Here is a 21,823-nt window from a genome sequence, read left to right on the forward strand (position 1 = left end):
GAGGTTGGCCACTGCCTTCCTCTAAGACTTGCCCAAGGTCCTCCAGTGAGTTTCCATGGCTGAGCCAGAATTCGAACCCTGGTCTCCAGAGTCATAGTCCAAGGCTCAAAAACCACAATACTAGGTGGGATCTCCTACTTATGGTGATCCTATGCAATGTTTTTCTAGGCAAGATTTCTTCAGTAGAGTACAACTTGGCAAGGGGGAAAAAAGAAAGCATATCTTTTTGGACCAGAAACTTCCCAAATCCATGTTCCACATGGGATGAAGGATTCCTGGGAATTGGGGGGATGATGGGAGCTGGAGTCCAGCTCTTCTCAAAGACGGCAGGTTGGGAAACATCAATCCCAGCAAAACTTTTGTAATTACTAACTATCTTGTCATGAAGCCCAGGAGAGGATTGGATTGCCTTTCCCCACAAAGTCAAAAAACTCCCATTTCTGCTCTGGCCCCAAGCCCCACTTTGCTGTTTGGGGGTCTCCAAGTCTTTAACCAATTCTTTCCGACAAATCACACAATCCCCCAAAACCCTAACCTCACCCACACACACCATCCGATCGGCAGCCCATAGATATGACTTCACATCACAAAACGCCCGTTCCATAATGATGGGGGCGGTGGTGGTTTCTGGTTGTGGATGGAAGAAACAAAAAGATCCATTGCTCAGTCCATTTCATTTTAAAATAAAATGAGAGGTGAACCTCGGGAAGGGAGGTCAAAAATACAAGAATGCGCAAGTGTTCCAGCTTCTGGCTTTGCAAATGTATGCACCCTTTTCATTCCTCTCAATGTATGCATTGCACATCCCTCCCACGCACTGAATGTCTTCAGATTCAATAGTCAAGCTTTGGGGTTTGGTTTTTTTTTAATCCCTGAAAACCAAATTAAAATTTAAAAAAAAAATCAGGAAGTGAAGTCATGCAGTTTGTTTGGAAATCATAGCTATGTCTTTCTGCCTCCAAAGACAACCAGGATCTCAGCTGAAGGTTTTAACAATGCAGCAGGTTTTCTCACTTACATTTTTATCTTTCTCTCTCTCTCTCTCCATCCATCCACATATCCATCCATCCATCCACATTTGCTAAGGTTCAGGCTGAAAGACTCCCATGAATGTGGGAAAAATGCAAATAAAAAAACGCTATTCTTTTCACCTAAGAGAACACGTTTCTAAGAATCTCCAGATCCTCCAGTGCAACTCTATGGTCAACATCTGCCAGATCATAGAATCATACTAGAGGCCCTACAATTGCCTAGAGAAGTGTTTTCTCTAGGAACATCTAGGTTCTCCAGCACAACTCTGTGGTCACCTTCTGGAAGAATTGCGCTGGAAGACTGAAGAGATTCCTAGAGAGAACATATTAAGCAAAGCCGCAAATAATCAAATCCGCAAAAGTCAAAGTGGCAAATGCGGTGAGCCAAGTGTATCTTGCAGCACCTTTGAGACTCAGATTTACAAGATCCTTTGGCATGTTGATATTCCAGACTATCATGGTGATGTCTCTGAATCCCACACAGATACACACATCTATATCTGTATCTATAGGGATCTTATAGCACCTTACAAGATCCCTTTGCTTACTGATATTCCACAGCTATGTCTCTGAGTTTTACAGACACATATATATACACCTACCTGCACATCCCACCAAATTTGCTCCCAACTCCTTTGCTAAGTTGCATAAAAGACCACGTAGCTCAGCATGATGTTGGGCTAGGACTCTGCAGACCAGGGTTCGAATCCTGACTCAGCCATGTAAACCCACTGGGTGACCTTAAGCAAGCCACTCTCTCTCAGCCTCAGTGGAAGGCAATGGCAAATCTCCTTTGAACAACTCTTGCCAAGAAAACCCCAGGATAGGTTCACCTTGGGGTTGCCATAAGTTGGAAATCACTTGAAGGCACACAACAACAAGAGCTCTCAACTCTCCAAGAACAAGACAATTAATGTCCATTTCATGAACTTATTATCTTTCTACAAGCAAGTAAAAAAAGTTCTTTTTATTCCAGCAAGACTGAGAATTGATCTTTAAGCATAAAGAGTCCTGCTATAATGTGAAGGAGATAGACAATCAAACCATGAAATCTGCAAGTCCTGTTCCTTTCAACTCCTTGGTAAAAATGCCAAAAAAAACCCCATTCCTCTCTCTTGTTTGTATGTGAGGTGGAGGATTGCTGTTTGCCTCCTAAAGAGATAAGGAGAAAGACCCCAAAACCTTGTGACTGAAAGCAAAGGAGTGTGTTTATGGTCTGGAAAGAAGATAAGCCCTTTGTGCATCATTGTTTAAACAACATGGGTTGATTTCAGCGTTTTGCTTTGAATTTGGGATTTCACACTGGAGTCAACCAGGATCCCATGGCTCAGTCTTTATCAGCCTGGCGGCTTCCATGTATCTTGGACTATAACTCCCATGCTAGCTGGAGTTGTAGTCCCACACCACAAAATGCTAACTAGCATGCACTGTTGATGCAACAATACAAATGTTTTGCACCTTCGTAACATCATACCTTCCCAACTGTCATCATTTGGCATGAACAATTCCAATAATTCCCACTTTTTCAGCTGCTTTTAAAATGTCCCAGCTTCTCTCTCTCTCTCCTCCTTTTCTGGCTTTCCCCTTTTGTCTTCAGCCGACTTCAATTGCTGCAAACTGAGTTCAAACTGCAAAAGGATTTTGCCTTCAGTTAACTACGCTGCAAAATGCTAACTAGCATGCACTCTTTACAGATGTAACAGCAAAAATATTTTGCACCTTCACAAGACCATACTTTCCAACTGTTTCAGTTAATCCTCTGTCACTCTACTTTTTCAGCTGCTTTTAAAATGTTACAAAATCAGGTTCGAAGTGCAAAAAGAGTTTGCCTCCAATTAACTCAGGAAAGAGTGGAGCCTTGCCTTTCCCAAGAGGTTCAGGCAAAAGCAAACTGCTGCAGCATCTCCTAGTTTGTGTGTTCTTCCTCATTTAAAAACTTTTGCCATCTTGATTCTAAAGTTTCTTGGCCACAAGTATCCTCATTTTGAATCCACGAAGCGTTGGAGGTTCTGCAGTGTGGAGCATTTTGGCCACATCAGATGGTGACAACGCCAATGAATTCCACTTCAGTTCCAGGTTGTGACGCAACAAAATGTGGAAAAGTTAAAGGTGTGTGTGAATACTGCTGCAAGCAAAGAGGTAAAAATTTTGGAAATTTTGAAGCCATGGGGGAGGAAGGATGGAAGGAAAGGTTTTTCTGTTGTTCAGGGATGGAAATTTTCAGGGAAAGTTTTAAAAAATGAAAGTCACTTTAAGTCATATTGTTGAAAGTCATTTTGTTACTTTAGGGATGTAGATACAAACACACACACACAGAGAGAGAGAGAGAGAGAGAGAGAGAGAGAGAGAGAGACCTACCTTTGTTTGGCACAAAAATATCTTGTTTGATCTATTAAAAGTACCATTTATGGTGAATACAGGTACCAACTAAACCTTGTTACAGTTTTTATTTTAGTTTCCTTTGCTACAATTGGGGCTGCAAGGCCCTGAGCAAAAGCAGGACACTGTAGCCTCAATTGTAGTGAGAAAGTGAATTAAAAATAAAATTGCAACAAAGTCCAGCTTGCAACAGGATCCTGAACTGTAAGGAGGCTGTTTGCTTTTGTTCTGGATGTTGCAGCCTCAGTGGAGGTGCAGGGCTCTGTTTCAGAGAAAGGAACTGGCAAAACCAAGGACTCCTTGCCTAAGTAAAATTTATGCAAAAAATAAAATCCATGGGGTCACCATAACTGGACACATAACTGGATTACATATACAGTCGGCCCTTCTTATACACGGATTTTTTATACATGGATTCAAGCATACATGGTTTGAAAATTTTCAAAAAAAGTATAAATTTCAAACATCAAACTTTGATTTTCCATTTTTTATAAGGGACACCATTTTGCTATGTCATTATATTTAATGGGACTTGAGCATACATGGATTTTGTTATACACGAGGAATCTTGGAACCAAACCCCAGCGTATAACAAGGGTCCACTGTATATTAAAAACGTCTCTCATTCTCAGAGGGGGATAATGGCAACCCCTCTCCAAACAAATCTAGAGACCTTGTGATAGTGCTGCCTTAGGGACTTGAAGGCACACAACAAACAGTAACAAATACAGTAGGCCCTCCGTATCCACAGATTCTTTATCCACAGATTCAGCTATCCATGGCTTGAAAATATTCCATACACACACACACACACACACTTGTCCCTCCACATTCTCTGGGGTTAGGGGCACAGGACCCCCATGAATGTGGGAAAACTGCAAATAACCAAAACACTATATTTTCCCCCGAGAGAACACTTCTCTAGGAATCTCTAGGTCCTTCAGTGCAACTCTGTGGTCAACGTCTGCCAGACATTGACCATAGAATTGCACCAGAGGAGCTAGAAATGTCTAGTAGAGTGTTCTCTCTTGGACTCTCTAGGTCCTCCAGTGCTATGTTTGGTGAAAGTTAACCACAGAGTTGTTCTGGAAGACAGAGATATTTCTAGCAAGAATAGTCAAATCTGCAAAAATCAAAGCCACAAATGTGGAGGGATGAGTGTATATATTCCAAAAAGCAAACCTTGATTTTTTAAAATAAGGGATACCATTTTACTATGCCATTGTATTTAAAGGGACTTGAGCATCCATAGATTTTGAGATCCACGGGTGGCAGGGCCTGGAAGCAAACCCAAGGGATACCAAGGGCCCACTGTACTACAACTCCCTGGATTACTTATCAGTGACAGGACATTATTTCAGTTTAATTGACATGGCTCCATCCTGTGGAATCCTGGGATCTGTAGTTTGGGGAGGGGTCCTCAGAAAATCCTAAATTGGAGAGTCCAGTACCTCACCAAACTATTAGCCCCAAGATTCAACAAGATGCTAGCATGGTGGTTAAAGTCGAATCATGTCGTTGCCATTGTGTACCTTCAAGTCATTTCCGACATTTGGTGACCCTAAGGCGACCCTATCACAGGGTTTTCTTGGCATGTTTCTTCGGAGGGGGGTTGCTGCTGCCATCCTCTGAGACTGAGAGAGTGTGACCTGGTTGAGTGGGGATTCAGTTCAATTCAATGCCATTTTATTTAAGGGGCTTGAGCATCCACAGATTTTGGTAACCACAGGGAGTCTTACAACCAAACCCCAGTGGATACTGAGGACCCACTGCACTTTTGGTGCATTTGTGCATTATCTCGGCACAAACAGTCAGGAAGACCCTCTTTCCTTCCCCATTTCCATTAGAAAAGGGTCTTTCGAGGACCTTGACAATGGGTCAAGTCAGCAAACTTTGCTTGGCAGAAGGAGAGGTTTTATTCAACTGCAGCGGTCAAAGACTGAGGGCTGGCTCTGTCATTAGGCCTGGCCTTTCCTTTGCTTTTGGGCCAAAGATGCCACCGTTTTCCTGAGGATGTATTGATTTGATGTCACTTGCATTGATCTGATGCAACACGATCTCCGAGAGCTCATTAATTTCCCTTCCTCTGGAGAATTCGTTCCATTATTTAAGAGGGCAATGAGTGTCCGGCAAAGATCCGCTCGCACATGCAGCAAACATCTATGCAGTTGCAAAGAACAGTTTGCTTTAAATCAAGCAAAATGGAAGGATCACGACTACACTGTTTGGGTTGAAACTGCTGGTACCACTGAATGTTTATTGGGATATATTTTTCCCATTGCCCCAAGGATAGTTGATTTAGGAAGCAAGCCTGCTTAAGAAATGAAACCTAAAGGGATCTGCAGCAAGGACAAGTGCTGGTCATTGACCAGATTTTCCTGTTTGGGAATAAAAATATAGGGTTTCTCTTGTTAAACTATGGGTCAAACCATGCTAGGGCTGCCAAAATACACAGAGCGATGACACAACTGGATCTACCTGTTAAGTCCAAAAGTGAGACCAGATGTTGAATAAGATTCTCCTTACGTTCCTATGAGTGTTTGCGGTGATAATCCTGAACTCCCTCCAACCAGTTAATCCCTGGCAGCCCCAGTTAACTTTGCTTTGCTTTTTATAGACCCAGAAAAGGAAGAGTTGAGTTTCATATGCAAGAAACTTTGTCCTGTCTTTGTAGGTCCTGAAGCAAATCAAGACTGAACTCTCCCTTGAAGAGAAAATGACTCAACTCAGGCTATCAGACTGGGGACATATCGCAAAAATAACATTGGGAAAGACCATAACACTTTGCAAAGTGGAAGGCAAAATGTTATGGGAAATTGCATTATGGATAAAAAGACACTACACTCCAAAATTTGCAAGACATGGGGTGCTTCTACACTGTTGAAATAATGCAGTTTGACACCACTTTAAGCACTGTAGGTCCATCCTATGGAAACCTGGGGTTTGGAGTTTTAGAATGTCTTTATTTAGGCTTCTCTGCCCAAGACTACTGGTGCCTTTAAAAACACAAATCCTAGGATTCTGTAGGATGGAGCCATGGCAGCTAAAGTGGTGTCAAACTGCATTATTTCTATACCGTAGATGCACCTTTGGATCACTTTGACACTTCATCACTGTAGCACTCTGATTCCACTTTAATTGCCATGCTTGCATCCTATGGGATTTGCAGTTCAGGGAGGTACTAGACATCTTTGGCTAAGAATTCAACATACAGTGGGTCATTGTATCTGCTGTGATTTGGATCCAGGACCCTTTCTGAATACCAAAATCTGTGGATGCTCAAGTCCCATAAATACAATGGCATAGTAAAATGGTGTCCCTTACATGAAATGGCAAAATCAAGATCTATATTTTGGAAGATATATATTTGAATATTTTCAAACACAGATAAGGAATCCATGGATACAGAGGGCTGAGTGTATCTTACAACACGACAAATCATGGGATTCAATAGAAGGCTGTCATTGCAATTAAAGTGGAATAATTGTTTTGCTCAAAAAATTGTTGATAACCAGGTCTCTTAAGCGTTACTCATTCATAAGGTTGCCATAAGTCAAAGCCAGTGAGGTGTAGTGCAGTTTGAGCCTTGCACCATGTTTCTGGAGACCAGGGTTCGAATCCTAGCAAAACCATGAAACCCACTGAGTGACCTTGGACAAGTCACACTCTCTCAGCCTCAAAAACTCCTTCTGAACCAATCTTTCCAAGAAAACCCCATGATAGGCTCACCTTAGGGTTAATGCAAGTTGGAAACGAATTGAAGGCATACAACAACAGAAAAGTCAAAGTCAAACTAATGGCACAGATTGTCACCATCAAAGCAGGGTTCCCAATCCATAACCAGGAGAGACCCTGACTAGATTGCCATTCCACACCAAAAAGCCACACGACTCCAACCTCTGGTGGGTTTAGGCCCTCCTGTCATTTTCAATGAGCACAATTGCTTTGCCTGCAAAGAGGAAGCAAGGCATTGCCTCTTCCCCAGCCCACCCGGATGCACCGAGGTGCGCTGCCTTCTAATTAAAGCTCACCGAGTTATTATAGAACTAATTACTCTTAGGAAAACATGAGAGGGTCTCCATCCGTGCGGTAATTATTACGTTGGAACAAGCCCCTCTGACCTGCATCCGCTCCAAACGAAGAGAAACCCAAAGGCCAAACGGAATCGCCAGGTCCATAATAATCTGGCTGCAACTTCAAATGTCTCCGACAAAATTACAAGGCCGAATTACAAGGGTTTTTAATGCTTGATTACAATTGTTGCCCACTGAGCCTTGTACTGGCATGCCACAGGGAGGAGGATTAAGCTATACTTTTTCAAAACAAAATGGGATAGGAGCAAATGAGAGGCAGACCCTTCGACAGCAGAGAGAGAGAGAGAGAGAGAGGAGTGAGAAGGTCAGATATATACCATCATCATGTGTGATCGGTTGATCATAATAAATTTATATATATGCCATCATCCCCATCATCCCAGTTCCCCAAGTCCCCAGTTTGGAGACTTAGTGAAGTGTGTCCAAGTCAGTAAAATGACAGATTCACCCATCCCTCTCTCATCTCTAGGCACCAAAGGATATTCAACAAAGGATGCATCTACACTGTAGAAGTAATGCAGATTGACACCACTTTAAGTGCTGTGGCTCCATTATATGGGATCCTGAGATTTGTATCTTTGCAAGGTCTTTAGCCTTCTCTGACAAAGAGTGATGGTGCCTCACCAAATTACAAATCCCAGGATTCCCTACAGCACTTGAAGTGGTGTCAAGGTGCATTACTCCTGCAGTGTAGATGCACCCCCAGACATCACAAGGAGCTCCCCCAGTTGCTATGATTTCAGCTCCCAGAAGCCCCAGATGGTATGGCTAACGGTCCAGAATCCTGGGAGTTGCAGTGAGAAATATCTGGAGGGCCCAAAGTTGTGAGATAACTGGTCTGGTGTGATGGGCAGCGAGAGATCTCCTGGGTTTTTGCCTTTGAAATCTCTCCCAGCCTTAACAAGAAATGTTTCTAGGCAATGAAACTGGATCAAAATGAGCAGAACAGGTGCGATCTACTATCAAGATGAGAGGTAGCCAAGTGATTTGAGTGTTGGGCTATGACTCTGGAGACCAGGGTTTGAATTCCAGCTTGGCCATGAATCCCACTGGGTGACTTTGGGCTAGTCACAATCTCTCAGCCTCAAGGGAAGCAATGGCAAACCCCCTCTGAACAAACCTTGCCAAGAGAACTCCATGATAGGGTCACCTTAGGATCACCATAAGTCAGAAATGACTTGAAGGCACACAATGCACAACCACAATGTTATGTAGAATTCCCAACCAGAAAGCTCTAGTTCCTCCCTAAACTGCAAATCCCAGGATTCCATAGGATTCAAGCATGGCTGTTAAAGTGCAATGTGAATGCTACAATTGTGCAGTGTGAAAGAGATCCTTGGAGGCACACAATTACTACTACTACTACTACTACTACTACTACTACTACTACTACGAGCTACAACCTCTTGTCCTGCTTACTTTTCCTTGCAAACAGAAAACCTTCCAACTCAAATGTCACACACACAAAGGGCCGCAAACCCAGTTGTGCTGACATTCATCTGCAAACAAACGCTGGCTTTGTTCCTCCAACCCATGTTAACAAGATTTCCATGCCTGGGTGCCAACCCCATGGGCAAGGTCCTCTAGATCAGGGGTAGGCAACCTTTTTGAGCCAGGGGCCGGGTTGCTGTCCCTCAAACAACTGGGGGGGGGGGGGGGCGAAGCCAAAAAATAAATAATTAAATATTTTTAAATAAATAAATAAACAAACAAACAAACAAACCAGGACAAATGTAGGACAAATTTTTCAAATGGAGGACACTTTTAAAAAATGGAGGACACGCAAAAAAATTTGCTGATTTTTTAAAAAAAGTTAATATAAATGCATGTTTCAGAGGCTTCTATAGACAATTGCCCCCCTTGCCCGCCGCTTGCCCCCCTCCTCCTGATAGGCCAAAGGCCCCACGCCCTCACGCGAGAGGCCAAAGGCTCCGGCGGCAATTGGCGGCAGGACTGGGCGGGGGCCGGTCCCAAGGCCTTGCCGGGCCGCATCCGGCCCGCGGGCCGCAGGTTGCCTACCCCTGCTCTAGATGGTACCAAAGATTATTCCTTGCATTCCTGCACAGGCCTCTTATGGTTGCATATCCTCCAACCCAGGAAAGCCTTCTTCCATGTTGGGTAGATGGTGCTTTTTTAAAATAATAATAATAATAATAATAATAATAATAATAATAATAATAATTGTGTGGGTGGCACTGTACCCAAGCGCCTCGGCTTCCATCCTGTTCCTTTAAATTAAATCTCAGAGACACAGCTGAACTCCGCTGCACAGGGATGTAAAAAAAAGGATGCAAGCACAAAGGCAGAAAACGCCGACACATCACTTTCATTCCACCTTCTCCACCCCACGGATGGCAAATATTTCAGAAAGCATTGCAGCCATGCTATAAAAAGCAAGCAGACTCTTTGCAAAATTAGATGCACTAATTTCTTTTTCTCTCAGAGGGATGGATGGCTGTGGTGGCATTACTCATGCATTGGTGAAATAAATAAATACAGTGCACATCCACTGAGGGATGGTAAAGCTCCAGAGACGTACAGAATGGGAAGAGGAGGAGAGACAAGGGCATGTACTAATGGATTAATGTTACAAGAAAAGAGGTTTCCCCTAAATATTAGGAAGAGTGTCTTGACCGTTTGACAGTGGCATAGACTGCCTTGGAAAGTGATGGGCTCTCCTTCTTTGGAGGTCTTTAAATAGAGGTTGGATGGCATTCTCCTGAGAGTGCTTTATTTGTGCATTTCTGCTTCGTAGGAAAGTTAGACTACATGGCCCTTGGGGTCCTTTCAAATTCTGATTCTGTTTTGTGGCTCAGGCATGGTATGCCACAGCCAGTGCCCTGGGAATGCCAATGGGCAGTTGAAGGCGTATGTATGGACACGTATCCCTGTTTTCAAATGTCCAGAGACTGGGGAGGCTTTGCAGCCACCATGTGAAGCCCAATGGTTTGCAAGAGAGCTCCGTTCCAAGAGGAATCCAAAACAGTGGCTTGATGGATAGAGCTGCCTTTGACTGTCCAATTGGTCCAAAAAATTGCAGCCAGATTGTTAACTGAGTCTGGCTACAAGGAGCACACAAGTCCCTTGTTGCAACCATCTGTTTCAAAGCACAGTTCAAAGAGCAGCTGTTGTTGTTGTTGTATGCCTTCAAGTCATTTCTGACTTATGGCAACCATAAAGTGAACCTATCCTGGGGTTTCTGGGCATGATTTGTTCAGAATAGATGTCAAAAGCTTTGACATTTGGAGCTTTGAAAGCTTGCAACAATGGAGCACCCATGGAGCTTCGAAAGCTTGCATTGTGCATTTTGGTTAGCCAATAAAGGTATCACTGATAGATTTTTGTTTGTTTTTGTTCAGAGGAGGTTTGTCATTGCCTTCTGCTCAGAAAGCTGAGAAAGTGTGACTTGCCCAAGATCGCCCAGTGGGTTTAATGACCAAGCTGGGAATCAAACCGTGGTCTAAAGAGTTGCAGTCCAACACTCACAACACTGGCTCCTTAACTACAACAAAACTGATCCATCCATCCATGTGTTGCACCAGGGAGTGAAGGATTGGACTCAATGGCCAAGGGGTCCCCTTCCAACTCTATGATTCTTGGATGCTATCCGACCCTGTACTTTGGATAGTTCTGTTATAAAGTTCAGGCTAAAGCACAGAGTGGATTCTCTGCCCCACTGAAAAGGAGGGTCACCAGATGCCATAACAAAGGGTCTAACCTAGTATATGATAGTGAGACTTATGAAAACTGGTACACTTTTGTACTCCAGGAGTGATGGCTGGCTGGTGCCTACTGGGGATGGTGGGGCGGGAGAGGCGGGGCCAAGAGGTTGGGAGAGCCTAGAGGTCAAGAGAGGTGGGGCCAAGAGGTCAAGAAAGACAAGGCCAAGAAGTTGGGAGAAGCAGGGCCAACTATTTCTACTTTGCAACCCAGACCTTTTCCTTGCAAGGCCAATGTAGCACAGGGGCAGAAACTGTGTGACCCTACAAATGTTGCCGAATGGTTCTGCACCATTGGCCATGCTGACTAGGACTGCTGGGACCTGCAGTCCAACAACATTGGGTGAACTTCACCCTTTGTCTCCCTCTGCTATTTGGGAAGGGGTCACATCCAGCTGAAGAACAAGGCCGCCTCTGGGTCTCCAGAGTGGAATCGGGTTCTGGTTGCTGACATACGCCTATCAGCCTGCCATAAGTCGTCTCCATCAAATGGCCTTTGGTAAATTATTTTCCCCATCCGTTGTCCTCCCGCTCTGTCCGGAAGCTAGTCCATAATTCACCCTGACAGCCGAAGTCAAGCCGCCCGCTTTGCCTCCCTCTGCAGCATCCATATTCATGCTCTGGCGCCAAGCCAACATAGCCCCCCATTTAATTAAGAGAGATTATTTGATTATAATGGAAACTGTCTTATTAGTTAAGATAGATAAATGGAAGCCGGAACTGGTTGCTTAATTTATTAGCTCAGTTTTGTTTCAACAGGACGCTGGGTTTTGGAAAAGTTTCTCTTTTTAAGAGGGGGGGGGGGGGGAAGCCTGTAGTAAGCAAGCAAGCAAAAGATGTAAATGCTGGCTGGAAAATCCAGGAATGCAAAAAACACCTGATCAGCGGAGCAAACAACACAATGCACACATGCACAAACATACCACTGTCAACAGCACTGGTCCCTTGGTTATAAACTTAAACTATATCCGGTTTGTGTATAGTGTGTAGTATCTGCTGAGTGACCTTAGGCAAGTCACACTCTCTCAGCCTTAGAGGAAGACCCCCCCCTCTGAAGAAATTGGTCAAGAAAACCTCAAGGATAGGGTCACCATAAGTCAGAAATATCTGGAGGGCCCAAAGTTGTGAGATAACTGGTCTGGTGTGATGGGCAGCAAAAGATTTCCTGGGGTTTTGCCTTTGAAATCTCTCCCAGCCTTGACAAGAAATGTTTCTAGACAATGAAACTGGGTCAAAATGAGCAGAACAGGTTCAATCTACTATGAAGATGAGAGCTAGCGGTTTGAGTGTTGGGCTATGACTCTGGAGACCAGGGTTTGAATCCCAGCTTGGCCATGAATCCCACTGGTGACCTTGGGCTAGTCACAATCTCTCAGCCTCAAGGCAAACCCCCTCTGAACAAACCTTGCCAAGAGAACCCCATGATAGGGTCACTTAGGATCACCATAAGTCAGAAATGACTTGAAGGCACACAATGCACAACCACAATGTTATGTAGAATTCCCAACCAGAGAGCTCTAGTGCCTCCCTAAACTGCAAATCCCAGGATTCCATAGGATTCAAGCATGGCTGTTAAAGTGCAATCTGAATGCTACAATTGCGCAGTGTGAAAGAGATCCTTGGAGGCACACAACTACTACTACTACTACTACTACTATAAGCTACAACCTCTTGTCCTGCGTCCTTTTTCTCGCAAACAGAAAACCTTCCAACTCAAATGTCACACACACAGTGTGAAGAAATTGGTCAAGAAAACCATAAGTCAGAAATAAAGCACACAACAACAACAACAGATTATGTTACTTATTTTGGTTTTCTTTAAAATACATTTGTATTGGCAGATTTTTTTATGTTTGTTTTGTCATTTTAATAAAAATATTTTAAAAAAGAAATAAACACCTAGAGATAGTTGCATGCATACACACACACACACCCACACACACACACACCCCTTATCCTTATTCAGTATCCTGGGTCAGGAATAAGCCCTCTCCAGATGCAGGTGGACTGCAACTCCCATCATCACCGGCCAAGTATACTGATGGGACTTGCAGTCAGAAAACAACTAGAGGAAAACCCCAGCAGTGCTATATACTAATCATTCCCAGAATGGCAGAGAAGACAAAGGATTTTGCAAAACTACAAATCCCAGGATTCCCTAGGATGGAGCTACAGCACTTTAAAGTGGCATCAAACTGCATTAGATGCACCCAAAGCTGGTAAGACAACACTTGTGTAAATGGTACAGACTGCATGAACCTACTCTAGCTGGGATCCACAAAAAGCAGGCTTTGGAACAAGGGAGTGAATCCAAACGTAAACCCTATTTATTCTATGGGTCTACTCTATTTTAGATTATCAATTCAATCCAGATTTATAATATAATATAATATAATATAATATAATATAATATAATAAGTCATTTTCATCCTAAAGGACTCTGGCATAAACCGACAGCTCCCCACCAAGTAAATCAACACTTAGGTAAATCCCATCGATTGCATGGGTCTACTCTAGTTCAGACTCTCAACAAGATTCAAATTTATAACATATGTAATATACAGTGCATTTTCATTGTAAAGAGAGGGACTCTCACCCATTAACAAATCCACCCTTTGTGTAAATCCTGCTGATTCAATGGGTCTACTCTAGTTCAAATCTTCAACAAGATTCAGCTTTATAACATATGCAATAGAATATATCGTTTGCATTTTAAAGAGGCAGACTCTCATCCATTAACCAGACACCGAGGCAAAAACTCACCCTTGTGTAAATCCTATAGATTGCATGGGTCTACTCTACTTCAGACCATCAACAGGATTCAGCTTTATAGTATATGCAATACAATCTAGCAAATGCGTTTCCATTTTAAAGAGAGAGACTTCCACCTATAAACTAACAAGCCTCCAGGCAAACCAGCCCTTGTGTAAATACTACACCTTCCATAGGTCTACTCTCTCTGCAATGCCCAGGGGGCTGCTACTGCTACTACTAATAGTAGTAGTACTACTACTATTATTATTAGCTAAGGCACCCAGAGCTTTACATTTTTAAAATGGGACTCCTTCCAGCCAAGCCCCCCCCCCAACATGGCTCCCTTTGGACCCAAAATTATGGCCCCCCCAAAGACCTCCCTTGCAAGGCTCAAGAATTGCCTGGCTTTGCACACCTGAACCTGCAAATGTTTTTTAAAATTCAGGAGAAAAATCTAGACTTTGGAGAAACAGGGGAAGCTTCTTCCAGGCCAAGAGGAACCTTCTGGGTTGCAAGGGACTAGATCCTAGGAGCCTTTTTCCCCACGCCTCTCTTCTCCTTCCCATGAGACTTAAGGGAAGCGAAGCATGCCAAGGAAAGGCAATGGGATGCCTGGGCTTTTTTGGATCCCCAGATCTGAAGGGATCGGGTCCCTCTTCCTTTCCTAAGAGGGGAAGGGGCCCCGATCCTCAGCCCAGAGGCTCAGAAAGTTGGAAAGAGGCAGAAGAGGGAGGAGAAGCGGAGATCAAACGGATAGATAAGGTGATCGATCAACCTATCAATCCATCTGTTTGATAGGCTGTTTTTTTCCCCTTGCACCAGGGTTTTTCAGCGGGGGGGAGGCTTAAGTCCCATGCAGCTGCATCCACGTGCAAAACAAGGCAATGCAATGGGGGGGGGGCCGAAGAGGAAAGGGGTGTGGGCCATGCCTGCAAGGTCAGCCCCGATCCAAAGCATTGCCCTTCCTCTTCTCCCTCCTCAGGGATTGCATCAAGCATCCCCCCTTCCCCAAGAAAGGACTGCCATCCAAACAAATAAATAAATAATTGTGCACCAAATGCAAATAATAATCAATGCACCAATGCAAAAACGCAATGCAAAAAAGCAATAATAATAATAATAATAATAATAATGCACCATTGCAAGCCCCTCTCTGTCCCTTATCCTGCCCCTTTGCAGGTCTGAAGGCAGCCTTACCTGGCGGCTGGAGGGTTCACTGGGGCATGGCGAGAGGGACTCCGCCTTCTTCTTCTTCTCCTTCCTGCTGCTGCTCCTGGCCTCTCGCAAGGTCTCTGCTGCTGCCTCCCTTGCAATTGCAACAAGCCCCCAGCCCCTGGCAGAGCAGGAAACGCGTCATCAGCCCGGGACCAGCACCGGCCAAAGCAGCTGCCCAGCTGGCCTTCCTCCTCCTCCTCCTCCTCCTCCTCCTCTTCGCTAGCCCCAGCAGCCAGCCCCAAAGGAGCCTCCCCGCCGGGGCCCCCGGTCTACCAGCCCTTGCAGCAGCAGCAGCAGCAGCAAGAGCAGAATGGCCGCCCTGAGCCCCAGCCTCCGCCTTCCCTCCCTGGGCTCTAAGGCTGCCCCTGCATCTGCACTGCAGAATTAAGGCACTTTTGCACCGCCTCAAATGCACCGAACTCCAGGCGAGGAGGCGGGTCTGGGACTGGGAGCTTTGGGGCCCCAAGACTAGACTCCACATCCCAGGGTTCCATAGGAGGCAGTTCAAGCAGGGTCCTCCAAGGGGATTAATTCTACAGGGCAGATGCAGCCCCTCCCCACCCACCTACTTATCTGTCTAACTTTATATCTACCCATTTGTTGACATATCTGTCTACCTGCCCACCCACCTCCTCATCTATCTACCCATCTATCCAGCCACCTACATATCTACTCACCAATGTACATATCCACCTACCTACCTTATATACCTATCTGACTACCTACCTACCCACTTATCTATTTACCCGATTGTCTGTCTTGTCTATCTACCCATCCACATCTTACCTGACTGCCTACTTACCTACCTGAGTACCCAACTGCCTACCTACACACCTATCTACCTAATTGACTATCCAACTATTTACCTACCTTATTTACCTACCTACTGACCTACCTGACCAACTATTTACTTATCTACTTAATTGATTGTCTGTCTATCTACCTACTTACCTGACTACCTATTTATCTACCTGACTACCCAACTACCTTCCTACACACCTATTTATCTACCTGCTTGATTGCTCAACTACTTACCTATGTGCCTATCCACCTATTCACCTACCTACCTATCTGTCCAACTACCTATGTCTATCCACATATCTACCTACCCACCTACTTATCTATCTACCTGACTGTCTGTCTATCTACCCACCTACCTACTTACCTAACTACCTACTTAGCTACCTGAGCTAGCCAAGTGAGGATTCAAACCTTAGTCTCTAGAGTCATAGCCCAGTGCTCAAACCACTGCACCATGCTGCCTCTCTCTCTCTTTAAGCCACAGTGCTCCTTAAAGAGGGAAAGGGGAATTAAAAATAAAATGAGAGTGCCATCTGCTGTCGGTTTAAAATTAATAATAACAATAATTAAGACAGCAATTCCAATCAGGGCAGAATGGACTGCTCTCTCCTCCAGATCAAAACTGCATCGCTGTTTAAATTTGGTTAATGCTCTGTTTGTTTAGCAGAGGTTTTATTGTGAGTGAGTTTGTTTCTGTTTTTCAGGAGATGAGTTGTGCATGCAGGCACATTTGCTGGTCACATTTGCGGATACATTTTACGCATTGTTGTGCAACGTTACTGTTCACCACCAGGGTTGTCTAGTGGCATCAATGCTTTGCTCAGCATGTGGGGATTCACCCCACAGCAGCCGTGGCTGGTAGCTCTCATGTCAGGGGGATGATGGTAAATGCACTCCAAGATTTGGATGGCTTACTGGGAGCTCTCCAAGCTGCTGTGTCTCTTTGAGAAGAGATAACCCAGCATGGCTTAGTGGTTTGATCACTGGACTATGACTCTGGATACCAGGGTTCGATTCCTCGCTCGGCCATGAAACCCACTGGTCCAGTCACACTCTCTCAGCCTCAGGGGAAGGCAACGGCAAACCTCCTCTGAAGAAATCTTGCAAGAAAACCCCATGCATGATAGGTTCACCTTAGGGTTGTCATAAGTCAGGAACGACTTGAAGGCACACAACAATAATAAATAATAAATAAATTGTTTATTTATTAACCGCTTTTCCCAAGATCAAAGCGGTGTACAAGTGTCAGTAAAAACAGTCAGTAAAAACAGTACCACAATTCACATATTAAAAATACACATTAAAATGAATTAAATCCAAAAGCATAGTTAAAAACATACAGTACTTATGTTAAAATCATGAATATCAATACGTCAGAGTCAATAGGGGAAAGATAACAAAAACACAGTGGAAGCTACTACTAGCTGTCCCTCTGCTACACAACTCTGCTGTGAGTCCTCCATCCGAGGTCTGGGCACATGCAATTTGGCATCTTTCGGACATCCCCGAACCCATCTGACCCACATTTTTGTTTTGCCATTTTGGAGCAAATGAGGAACAGGGCGGAGCAATTTTCTTGCTGCAATTACAAAAATAACTCAAAGATAAAAGCTTCCTTTCAATCTGCAAGACCAAAGAGGCATTGATAAGGTCAGCTGATGGTTTTAGATGGATCCAATATTCTCTGGGGGGGGGGGGGGGAATAAAATCTTCCTATTTTTAATCTCCCATATTTTTGCCTATCTTAAACAAAACATAAAAGCAGAAGGGGGGGTGGATACATTTGCTGCCACTTTGGGCCTCATTTTAAGCAGCCAAAAAACCCTGATAATGTAACAGGGAAATGGAAAAGATGACAGACTCTGGGGGTAACTGATCCCTTTTATTATCAGGGTAACTGATCTCTTTTATTATCGCCATAAAAGCATTTTAGGCCCTTAAAAGGGCATTTTTGTTTCTGCCAAAAAGACTCTGATTTGTAAAACTCCCTTGCAGACCTATCTTGCCAAGGGAGCTGTAAGCCTTGCAATGAAATGTCCCTTGCAAAATCGAATCAAGAAGTTCTCACCGGATGAGGAAGTCATTCTCTTCCAAAGACCAACGGATACTTTATTATTATTATTTTTATAAGAGGTTTCTGACAAAGATCTTTTTCTCTTCTTTTCTTGCCAAAACATGGCATATGGAACACAAAATAATGACAATAACATATATTAGTTTAGTTTCCTAACCTTCAGATGTCGGATCTATTTGTTCTATTGCTTAGTTATCTCAATAATATTCCATCAAAGGTCAGTGGGTTTTAATCTGGATAGGAACTGAAACAAGTTGTGCAGAACCAAGTTCACAAGGAGAGGCTTATGATACAAGAAAGAAAGAAAGAAAGAAAGAAAGAGTAAGGCAAGCAAGAAAGGTAACTGCAGTGCTGATTTAAACACAATCCACCTTTGTTTAATGCTTTCTTGTCATGTGCCTTCAAATCAATTCCAATGTATGCTGAGCCTAGCCTAAGATATTCTTGGCAAGATTTGTTCTCAGGATGTTTGCCCTATTAAGGTTGAGAGAGTGTGACTTGCCCTAAGGTCTGTTCAGTGGTTTTCCAGGGCTAAGTGAGGATTTGAACCCTGGTCTCCCAGAGTCCAATATACAGACCACTATGACTATGCTGGTATCTATATGGCAAACCTACCATTGGGCTTTCATGGCCAGATTTATTCCAAGGAGGTTTCCCATGGCTTTTTGAAGAGGCTGAGAGTGTGTGACTTGCCCACAGTTCACCTAGTGGGTTTCCAGTACTGACCAGGTGTTTTAACCTTGATCTCCCTTAGTCCAGGAGTGCATCTACACTGCAGAAATAATGCAGTTTGACACCACTTTGAGTCCTGTTGTGCCATCCTATAAAACCAAGGACTTTAGCCTTCTCTGCCAAAGAGTGCTCTGACAAACTACAAATCCCAGCTTTTTCTAAGGTGGAGGCATGGCAGTTAAAGTGATGTCAAACTGCATTATTTCTACAGTGTGGATCAGTGATCCCCAAACTTTAGTCCTCCAGGTGTTTTGGACTTCACCTCTCAGAAGCCCCAGCCAACTTGGCCAATAATCAAGAGTTCTGGGAGCTGAAGTCCAAGACATCTGGAGGACCAAAGACTGGTGTAGATGCACCTGTAGTCCAACCCTCAAATGGCTACACTAAACTGGTTTTTTCATTAATTACAATAACGATAGTCAGCCGAAGGGCAATGTAGTGCAACCACCATCTAAGTACGCCAGTATAGAGTTATACACTTTGCAAGCACAAGGTGGGATCCTGACACCATGCATCCATTTTTCTGAACTCAAACCAACGGAGGCTATCATTGTAAAGGGCCAGCCCTTGCCATTGCCTTTAATGCTGCCCATATTGTTGTCGCCTTGCTTTCAAAGGAGTCATTACAAATAATTGGGAGAGTTATGATCTGGGTTTATAGCTCCCCTTTCCTTCTGATAGTAACAAGCAACATCTGTGCCTTCCTTTTGTCCTGTGGCTTTCTTTATGGTTCTCCACCAGAGCCTCTGCTTTTGATTTATGTTGCCACATGCCTTTGGATGCTTTAGAAAAAGCAAAAATGCAGCTGTGGATGCGTTCAGATGGGCACTGTCTCATTTCTTTGCATCCTTGCAAAGGGAGAAAGCATCACTGCAACTTCAAAGTGCCTTTCCTTTCTTGGATGCCAGCCAGAAGCTCATTGCCTGCTCTAGCAAAAGTCATTATTAGAAATCTTGTCACATTTGCACCTTTAATAAACTATAAACATCTGCTTACGAAGCCCAGGATTTGCTCGCTATGGCTTTTGCATAAACCTTTTAGATTCCAGTTTGAAATTGATGTTTATCTTCTTGTTGTTGGTGCCTTCAAGTTGTTTCCAAAAGGCTTACTCTTGTTGAAGCCAGTGCAATTCAGGATTGCTGTGTTTGGAAGTATGCATGTGTGTGTGTGTTGTGTAGCTGGTCACAGGGCAGAGAAAAGGGTTTGGCAAATGGTCAAAATTAGCCACATCCCAAACAAGGCCTTCAGTGTTTGTTCTTTAAGTGCCACCAAGATGTCAGGTCAGACTCCTTTCTCCCTGATTTGCGGAGAGTCTGATCCATCATCCTTCTGGGAAGCCAGATGGTTGCAATGCTTCATAATGGGATTGGGACTTTCACTGGAAACCTGCTGCTGGGAATGTCTCAAAAGACTTGAAATGGCTAAAGATCAGCCCAGATTATCTATTTGCAATAAAGATTCAAGCAACGGACCAGAGTCACTGGATGCTTCCAATCTCTGCAAACCCACTATGGTACGGTATTTGTGTTTCGTGGAACTTTGCAATTGGTAGACTGGAATGTTGGCTTCAGGAATCTGTCTCCATGGTGGACAGTTCAGTTTTCCTATTCTGGAGTTTGTAACTTGGGAAATGGAGCTTCTTGGAGTTAAATCATTAAATCCTCCTTGCAGCCTTGCTGACAGTCCAAGAAACACGACTGGGGAAGTTCTTCTGTGAAAACCTGACCCTGGTGGGTTATGCTTTGAATGAGTGGTTCCCAAACTTTGGTCCACCAGATGTTAAGTTTTTGAACTTCATTTCCCAGAAGCCCCAGCCAGCTTGGCCAGTGGTCAAGAAATTTGGGCACTGAGGTTCAAAATATCTGGAGGACCAAAGTTTGGGAACCACTGCTTTATAATAATATAATAATAATATGTTTTATTTATAGACCGCTATTCCGCAATGATCATAGCGGTGTACAGTAAATGGCTCCAGTTGTTAAGCCAAAAACTAACTAAACGTGTATGGAATTAAGCAGTGCCTGCAAGAGAGCTGGATGTTCGTCTCCATTTTCTGCAACAGGTGGGGAGGCCATGAGGAGGCAGGCTGGCTCTTCCTCCAGATGTTTGCAGCTGTTGCACAATAGGCCCTTGCATTAGCTATGGTGATGCTGTCATTTTGGAGAATCCCTGCAGGATTGTGTTCCAAAGACAGGGGGGGGGGGGGAGAGAAAGAGGTTTTAGCACAAGAGTGGGCAAGTGCAAGACTGGTTTTGGTGGGAACCTGCATCCCTCTTAATTCCAGCATGGAGTGGTGCATTCTCTGGTTACAGAGAGATGGGTTGCAAATGCAGAGCAGCAAACAGGACCCCCGAAACCATCTCTGGGGAAGAGGAAGGAAGCAAGAGGGAGAGGAATGCTGGACCTGATCCCCTCCCCTCCCCCCCTCACCATTGCCTTCTCCTTTTGTGTCCTGTCTTTTAGATTGTAAGCCTGAGGGCAGGGAACCGTCTATTATCCCCTCTGTTGTAAGCCACCCGGATTCCCAGTGATTGGACGGCATATACATTATTATTATTTTATTATTATTATTGTCTGGACTCCAGGAAACCAGAGTTTGAATCCTTGATCGACCATGGAACCTCACTGGATGAACTTGGGCAAGTTACACTCTCTCAGCTTCAGAGGAAGGGAATGGCAACCCTCCTCTGATGAAACCTGGCCAGGAAAGCCCTACAAGGAGGTCACTATGAATCAGAACCCACTTGGAGACTCATAACAATATGGTAAAATGGCTGGATGGTTGCACTAAGACTCTTTGGGAGACCAGGATTCGAATGGTATAGAAGTGGTATAGAAAATACCCTGATTGTGTAGAGTGAAAGCAAATCTTTATTTCGCAATACACTTCAGTTAACCTGAATGGCCATTTGCTCCTTCAATTGTCAGCAGATGGAGCTATTGATCTTCACAGAGGAGGTTGCCTTCTAGCTAGTAGTTCTTGGCAGCCCAGCTCTCCAAGGTTTGCTCTGAAAACTTTTTCAA

General features: G+C 44.1%; 1 protein-coding gene across 5 annotated transcripts in view; it reads right to left on the reverse strand.

Moving 5' to 3' along the window:
- The window catches only part of LOC149307116 (talin-2), a 125,707-nt gene extending 110,196 nt beyond the window's left edge, over positions 1–15,511 (reverse strand). For 3 of the 5 annotated variants that reach the window (XM_089538216.1, XM_089538214.1, XM_089538212.1), the window contains exon 1: positions 15,175–15,508. The gene's annotated coding sequence lies outside the window, so the exon portion shown is untranslated. Of the gene's footprint in view, positions 1–15,174 lie in introns of all 5 variants that reach the window. The other 2 variants (XM_089538215.1, XM_089538217.1) reach the window with 2 other exon arrangements.
- Positions 15,512–21,823: the final 6,312 nt, after the last annotated feature.

Source organism: Sceloporus occidentalis, unplaced genomic scaffold, assembly GCF_023333645.1.
Source record: "Sceloporus occidentalis isolate IW3139 unplaced genomic scaffold, rSceOcc1.0.p SCAF_9, whole genome shotgun sequence".
In the NCBI taxonomy this organism is placed as follows: domain Eukaryota; kingdom Metazoa; phylum Chordata; class Lepidosauria; order Squamata; family Phrynosomatidae; genus Sceloporus; species Sceloporus occidentalis.